Source organism: Myotis daubentonii, chromosome 6, assembly GCF_963259705.1.
Source record: "Myotis daubentonii chromosome 6, mMyoDau2.1, whole genome shotgun sequence".
Taxonomy (NCBI): domain Eukaryota; kingdom Metazoa; phylum Chordata; class Mammalia; order Chiroptera; family Vespertilionidae; genus Myotis; species Myotis daubentonii.
Genome location: NC_081845.1, coordinates 83,355,363 through 83,363,479, shown reverse-complemented (window position 1 = coordinate 83,363,479; position 8,117 = coordinate 83,355,363).

Genomic DNA, 8,117 nt, shown 5'->3' with positions numbered 1-8,117 from the left:
TGGACCTGATTCTGACCACCCTGCAATGGGCAACAAGATCTTAAAATAATGTCACAACTTAAATTTCAACATCTAATTAACCCATAAAACAGAGAGCAAAACCAGCGGCTTTGGCTGCTCCGTCTGTTGTTCATGCTCCCTGTCTGGCACACTGGAGCTGTAACATGCAGACATGCCTGTTGATACTGAGTTAAATGAGACAAACATTTTGGTCATAGTTTTTTCTCTTTCTCTCTATTTCTTATGGAGGGGAAAGTTCTTGCCCCATTGGCTCACTTCCGATTGTGTCATACCATCCCACAGTGCATCGGGGCCCTCTGTGGGGGCCTTTCATTTGTAACTACTTGAGTTGATGGTTTTCCACACGTGGGATGGGGATTAAAAGGGAGGCTGATTTCTGTGTTTATCTGGACAGTCACGATGAAGTTGTACAGATTGTTCCAAGTCTCCAAAGCCCTGTCCTTTGAAATCGCCCAAACTTGGAACAGGTGGTCCAATATTGTAAGTCCTTCAGCCCCCAAAATAGGTCAACCCTATGTTCCCCCAAACTCTTAAAGAACAGCTTATGCTGATTAGAGAACAGAAGTAGGGGAGACAGGCCTTTTTACACGGGCCGCTGAACATTGTTGGCCTCTGTTCAGATGACACTCTGCCCTGCTCTGCAAACCTGTTATGGAGGGCACGGTTGTGTTCTCCAGCTACACCTGTGAAACAGGAGGGCGCAGCTGTTAACCACAGTACAGAACTCAGAAATGACTGTGAGAGCCAGACACACTTTCCACATCTCCATAAAATGATATTTAGTGTTCAACTGGTAAGCTTGTAATATAACTCATGCCCCTGATGGAGAAAAAAAATCTGGCTTAAAAAGCGTAGCGAAAGGAATGCTTGTAAAAACATGAAATCCTGCTTACTCTGTATCAACCTTCCTGCCCCACCTGTTGCTCCACTTTCTGTCCAGTTATAATAACTACTCAGCAAATCATGGCAGCGTAAATTGACATTGACTATAGCGCTTCCTTTATTTTATGTTATTGAATTAATATAATCATCACTGAGCTGGTAATATTTTTCTGAATAATGGAGTGAGAGAAGAATCAACTCTTTCATCGGTTTTGAGGTAGGGATGGGGGTCCCTCTGCCTGCCTAAGGCAGTCTAATAGGGATTTGAGGGCTGGATTCTCCCGAAGGAGCTGGAAGAGGTTTATGCTAAAACTCACATATGATCTGTTCTGTATGAACTAGCCAAGAAAGGCTCTGCCACAGAAGTTTGGTTTTCAAAACTGGTCTGTACCCCATGGTAGAGAAAATGAAGAAATGATTTTATAATTTAAAAAATACATCATACATAAGAATTTAATACATCATACAACAAACAACTAAGTAAAAGAAAGTCTGTCTCTTAATTCTTTATAGAACGCTAGAAGCCTGGTGCACAAAAATCGTGCACTGGGCGGGGGGGGGGGGTGCGGTTCCTCAGCCCAGCCTGTGCCCTCTCACAGTCTGGGAGCCCTCCAGGGATGTCTTAGCACTGCTGTGGAGGCAGGAGAGGCTCCCGTCACTGCAGCTGCATTCACCAGCGTGAGCTCAGCTCAGGGCTTCTGGTTGAGCGGTGCTCCCCCTTTGGGAGGACACTGACCACCAGGGGGCAGCTCCTTCATTGAGCATCTGCTCCCTGGTGGTCAGTGTGCATCATAGCAACCGGTCATTCCACCATTCAGTCGATTTGCATATTAGCCTTTTATTATATAGGATACTGCAAAATGTGGATCTCATATATTCAACAGCCATAGGTTAGGAACCATTGAGACTCTAGTTCTGGACTGATCTTAATTATGTTTTTTAAATATGTTTGTATTGATTTTAAGAGAGAGAGAGAGGAAGGGAGAGGGAGAGAGAGAGAGAGAGAGAGAGAGAGAGAGAGAGAGAGAGAGAGAGAGAGAGAGGAGAAACCTCTATGAGAGAGAAGCATGCACCCTATTGGGGATGGAACCCAAAACCCGGGCATGTGCCCTGTATAGGAATCAAACCTGCAAACCAACTGAGCCACATGCCAGGGAAGAATTGACCTTAATTCTTGATAAATAGGACTTCACTAACTTGGACTCATCATAAGAAGTTCAGTAAAAAAAATAATTATAGTTTAGTCAAAGACTTAGCCCAAGTATGTTTATGTCTATTAGTAATTTGGCTGTGAATGATATATTTGTACTAATTAGAACTATATTTTTACACAAACAGTTATCATGCTTTTATCTTCTAAAGCTTTATGCAAGTCAAAGATAACCTTATAAACTTGTTTGTATTATGGTATTTCCTAAATTGTATCATAGTGAATTATTTTCCCAGAACTATTGTAACACACTACCACAAACTGGGTGGCTTACAACAAATGTATTCTCTCCTAGTTGTGGAGGCTGGAAGTCTGAGTTCAAGATGTCGGCAGGGCCACACTCCCTCTAGAGCAGTTCTCAACCTTCCTAATGCCGCGACCCTTTAATACAGTTCCTCATGTTGTGGTGACCTCCAATTTCATTGTTACAAATTGAACATAATTAAAGCATAGTGATTAATCACAAAACAACATGTAATTATATATGTGTTTTCTGATGGTCTTAGGTGACCCCTGTGAAAGGGTCGTTCGACCCCCAAGGGGGTCGCGACCCACAGGTTGAGAACCGCTGTTCTAGAGGCTCTAAGGAACACTCCTCCTGTCTCTCCAGCTCCTGCTGTGTCTGGTGTCCTTGGCTTGCTGCTGTGTAGCTCTACCGCAGGGGTGGGGACCGTCCAGCCTGTGAGCCATATAAGGTCCGAGAAACCATCTGGTCTGGCCCTGCCAAGGCATTAGGGGTGAGTTAATGAAATGTTTGACCAAATACAGCAGGCTAATTTTTAAGTTGATAATTTTGTATGGCCCGAGAATGATGTTATAAATATCCAAATGGCTCTTGGCAGAAAAAAGGTTCCCCACCCCTGCTCTGATGGATACCTCCACCAGCACATGAGGTTCTCCTCTCTGTCTCTGCCTCCACATAGCTTCCCCCAGTCAGTGGAATGAAGGCCCACTTTCACCCAGCAAGACCTCATCTACACTTAGCTAATTTTATCTGTAAAGGTCCTATTTTCCATATAAGTTCACACTCTGAGGTTCCAGGTGAATGTGAATTTTAGAGGGACACTATTTAACCCAGTACACGTAGCTAGCAGAATGTTTAATTTTATAGCTTAGCCTAGATCAGAAGTTCACGAATTATTATTAAAATGGCTCAAAATCAAGGAAACTAACAACGCTTAGTGCTGACAGGAATGTGGAGCAACTTCCACTGTCATACATTGCCGGTGGGAATGAAATAGTCACTTTGGAAAACAGTTTGGAAGTTTCTCAGAAAGTTCAATATGCACTTACCATACAACCTAAGAATTGCACTCCTAGGTATTTAGCCAAGAGAAATGAAGCTATCCTCTCAAAAACTTACATGCAAAATTTTAATGTGTTTTTATTTATTTTTAGAGAGAGAGGAAGGGCAAGGGAGAGAAACATCCATCAGCTGCCTCCTGCACTCCCGCTACTGGGGAGTGAGCCTGCAACCAGGCGTGCGCCCTGACCAGAATTGAACCGGTGAGCTTTTGGTGCATGGGACAACACTCAACTAACTGAGCCAGGACTATAAGCAAATTTTAATAGCAGCTTTATTCATAATCATTAAAAGCTAGAAACACCTCACATGTTCTGCAGCTGTGAATAAATTGTGCTATATTCATAAATGGAATAAGGAGAAATGAAAAACAGATGAGTCTCAAAAGCATTTTGCTAAGTGAAAAAAACCAGATTAAAATGGCTAGATGCTATATGATTCCATTTATATGACATTCTAGAAAAGTCAAAATTATGAGAGAGAAATCAGATTGATGGTTTCCAGGAATGGGGGTGAAGGGAGGAGATTAGCTACAAAAGGGTATCAGGGAACTTTCTGATGTGAGGGGATTTTGATTTTGATGGTGATTACATGACTACATAAGTGTCAAAATTCAGGAACTATACACGTGAAAATATTTAAATTTACTATGCATAAATTATACCTCAATGAACAACAGCAACAAAAAAATACCCCTACTCTGTGATCATTCCCCCAAAGATCATGTATTAGGCCCAGTCGTGTTTGCCTTTTCCTGGTCACTTTTCTGTGTGTAGTAGAGCATGTTCGTTAAAGGTATCAGAACCTGCAAATGCAGGAACTCCGTGGGGCCCCTGATCTGCTGGTTTTCATGTTCTTCCACCTGAAGAAGCGAAGACTGGAAATCACACAGCAAATAAACAATTAGTTCCTGGGCTAGAACCGAATATTATTTGTTGAATAACTGACGCAGCCGAGGATGTGCAATTGCAGGAGGAAGGGACAGTTGTCTTTTGGTATCTGGTTTCAGGCTTGTTTTGATAGACATGGTCTCAGAAGAAGCCAAGTACAAACTGTACATGCCTTTGTGGTGTGTGGAGTGAAAACATTAGGCCCAAACCATGTTTTCAGTTCTTTGTAAAGAAACACGTCCCTTCAAAGTCTCAAATACTTGGTATATAACCTCCCCATTTGTTTCAAAAAGTATTGGCTTGTCATGGGCATTGGAATTCTGCAAATTTACTATGATTGTGGGAGGACCTCCTCCCAGATCAAAAGGATGTTTTTTCCACTCTAGATACTTACATTTAAAATGTAATTTAAAGGTCCTTAGCAACTATTACGTAGCTTGAGGGTGCGCAGGGTTCTTTGGTAAGTATTCATGAATACGCAAAGCAGGTAGCAATTCCTTTATGCCGATGGCTCTCTTGGCATGGAGGCTGGGAAAACCATGGCAGGCACTCCCTGTCTCATTCCTGCACGGCTGCAATTTCATAATTAGAAATTCATCTCCTTGCCCTCAGGCTTTTCTCCCAGGAGTGATGCCAGATCCATCTCTATTAGCCTTTTACTCAGACGTGTGTGTGACCAAGTCTGTCTTATTCACCCAAAGTAGCTCACTTTGTTGGGGAGTAAGCCCTGAGAGGAGTGGGTCAGTCCGGTGAGCATTTTCTTTTGAAAGGTGACTACATAGACTGGGAACCCTAGAGGACAGTGAGAACAGGAAAGAAAAGCTGACATCTCTCATAATTTGCTTAAACTTAGCTCTGCTCTTTGACAGTCATAAGCAGCAGTCACCTAAGGGAAGTATAAAGTCATAAGTGACAAAGAGGACACTTGACTTATGGTGGTACTCCAAGTTTTTCCCTTCATTTTTTGAATAGCCATTGGTCAAAATTTTTATACAAAATGTTGAAATTCACCAGAAAATTCAACATCTGATGAATTTTCTGATATAAAATCCTTGAGAGCATTGCAATTCTTAAAGTCACTTTCATCTTTATGCATCCACACCTGTGGTCACCTGTTGTCTGATTTCACGAAGGACTCTATCCCGTGAACCTTGCCATGAGCCATCTGCTGCCCAGGTCTCTGCTCTCTGACGGAAATCCTATTTCATCAGAGAATCTGTCGAATGTGATTGGAGTTGTGCTGATTTACTCATCTATTCTTGCTTAGAAGTAAAGATGTATGCATGTCTGGGCTCATTGGCTAGAGTTAGTGGTGCTATTCATGATAGTGGACCAGAGTAAACCTACTGACCCATTTGCATAGAGACTTAACCTGTTATTTTCCAAATAAGAGTTTTATTGAGATACTAGGGGCCCAGTGCACGAATACGTGCATGGGTGGGGCAGCTTGGGGTGGCCTATAGGGATCGGGCACCAGCTCGCACCCCCAGCCTTGCAGCCCCAGCTCACACCCCCAGCCTCACAGCCTCACAGCCCTGCCTGGCACCTTGCCTTGGCCTGGTGCTGCCCCCTCACCTGCTCCACCATCCCACCTGCGGGGTGATCAGTCAGGGCCAGGACCCCACCCTGCTCCCTTAGCGCATGGAAGCTGGGCAGTGGCCCCGCCCCCTGCAGCTGCTGCTGGTCGCCATCTTCAACAGCAATTGGCAGGGTGATTGGGCCCCTGCTTGCACCTGCCTTGGCCTGGCGCCTCCCACTCACCTGCTCCACCATCCCACCACGGTCCTGCTCTCGTTGGGGCCCATTGGGGCTGGCAGCACCTCCACTGCCACCCACTGCCAGCTTATACCCTCCATGTTCCGCGCTGCCCTCTGGTGGTCAGTGCACATCATAGTGAGTGGTTGAACTCCCAGTCTTCCAGTCAAACTCCCAGTTGAATGACAGCCCAAGGGGACAATTTGCATATTAGGCTTTTATTATATAGGACTAGAGGCCAAGTGCACAAATTCATGCACGGGTGGGGTCCCGAGGAGGGTAGGGGAGCCAGGATGTAATTGGCCCTCTGGATGGGCGGTGGGATGCCCTTGCCAGCCCGGGATCTGGATCTGTCCTGCTGACATTCGAGCTGGTTGTCAGGAGCCACCTGGCGGCTGCTTTTATATTGTTTCTTCCTTGCGGAGCATCTAGGGAGGGGACGTGTCCACTGCCTGAGGCTGACTTCCAGGAGGCCAGAGGCATTGTTGGGATCACGCTGGTGGTGCTAGTCCATCGGTGCTTGGCCCGTTCTCCAGAGACTGGACCTGTAGGACTACTGAGGGAGTGAGTGACTGCCGCTGGGCTGATGGGCGGCCTGGCTGGTGAGTCGCCAGGATGGGTCAGTCAGCTGAGCGGCACTCCTGCTGTGGGAGAGCACTGACCACCAGGGGGCAGCTCCTACATTGAGCATCTTCCCCCTGGTGGTCAGTGCACATCATAGCAACTGGTCGACCAGTCGTTTCGGTCATTCAGGTCGTTCGGTCGTAAAGGTCGCTTAGGCTTTTACATCCTATATAATCTAATAAGAGAGAAACATGCAAATTGACCATACTTTCGCTATGCCCCAAGCCACACTCACCAGCCAATCAGAGCGACTATATGCAAATTAACCCAACCAAGATGGTGGCCGGCAGCCACAGAGCTGGAGCAAGCAGGCGGCTTGGTTGCTCCGGCGATGGAGGAAGCCAAGCTTCCTGCCTGCCCTGGCTGGCTGTGGCCTCTGCTAAAGGCAACAAAGTTTCAATTAGAGAAGATAAACAAATCCCAGATACCTGCTTCCAGCCAGCCTCCACGGGGAGCTTGGGTGGCTGGGGGCCATGGCCAGCCTGCAAACAGCCATCAGCCCCTCACCCAGGCTAGCCACACCCTCATGGGGTGAGGGTCTCCGTTGGGGGGCTTGGCAACCTGAAAACAGCCATCTGCCCCTCACCCAGGCTGGCCACACCCTCAAGGGGTGAGGGTCCCTGCTGGGGGCTTGACCAGACTGCAAACAGCCCTCAGCCCCTCACCCAGGCTGGCCAGGCACCCCAGCAGGGACCCCCACCCTGAAGGGGGTGTGGCCAACCTGAAAATGGCCCTCAGCCCCTCACCCAGGCTGGCCAGGCACACCAGCAGGATCCCCACCCTGATCCGGGACACCTTTCAGGGCAAACCAACCAGCCCCCACCCATGCACAAGGGTAATATGCAAATTGACCATAACAGCAGAACAACTGGGAATGACTGGTCACTATGACACACACTGACCACCAGAGGGGAGATGCTCAATGCAGGAGATGCCCCCTGGTGGTCAGTGCGCTCCCACATTGGGGAGCTCTGCTCAGCCACAAGCCAGACGGTCGGCTGCCAGCACAGCAGTGATGGCGGGAGCCTCTCCTGCCTCCTCAGCAGAGCTAAGGATGTCCGACTGCAGCTTAGGCCTGCTCCCCGCTGGCAAGTGGACATCCCCCGAGGGCTCCTGGGCTGCCAGAGGGATGTCTGACTGCCAATTTAGGCCCGATCCCCTGGGGAGGGGTCCTAAGCCAGCAGGTGGACATCCCCCGAGGGGTCCCAGACTGCGAGAGGGCACAGGCCGGGTTGAGGGACCCCCTGAGTGCACAGATTTTTGTGCACTGGGCCTCTAGTCCTATATAATAAGAGATGAATATGCTAATTAGCCATTATACCCTGAGGTGTAACGACCAAGCAGGTCACGACCAGATTACGGATCAGCAGGAGAGTGGGCCAGCGAGGTACAAGTGGGCTGCAGACAGCTATAAGAGGGGCAGGGCAGCAAG